Genomic DNA, 333 nt, shown 5'->3' on the forward strand with positions numbered 1-333 from the left:
ATACGTACAAACACAATTACGCATAGATACACCCGCCCTTTTCAGGTGATCTGAGCGACACTGGCGCTTACTTAATTACCGAGGGAGTAGACGCACTTCGACAGCAAACAAAGCTCCGCGCTCGCCCCCTTCGCGAGGGAACAGCGGGGGCGAGGCAGGAGGAGGACGAGGAAGGATGAAAGTGGACGGCCGGGGGATGGATGAGAAGGAGGGCGAGGAAGAATGAAAGAAGGGGAGGGAGATGAGAGAGAAAGGGGAGGGACTAGACAGATGAGACGGAGGAGAGATGGAGAAAGCCACAGAAGGAAGCTCTCCTTGCATACTAAATTCGTC

At 54.7% G+C, this 333-nt stretch overlaps 1 protein-coding gene across 1 annotated transcript in view; it reads right to left on the reverse strand.

Annotated features, from left to right (window-relative positions):
- LOC119592543 (serine/threonine-protein kinase BRSK2-like) overlaps positions 1-333 on the reverse strand; it is a gene marked incomplete at its 5' end in the record, with an annotated part of 48,994 nt that overhangs the window by 22,706 nt on the left and 25,955 nt on the right.

The sequence above is a fragment of the Penaeus monodon genome, chromosome 30 (genome assembly GCF_015228065.2).
Source record: "Penaeus monodon isolate SGIC_2016 chromosome 30, NSTDA_Pmon_1, whole genome shotgun sequence".
Taxonomy (NCBI): Eukaryota; Metazoa; Arthropoda; class Malacostraca; order Decapoda; family Penaeidae; genus Penaeus; species Penaeus monodon.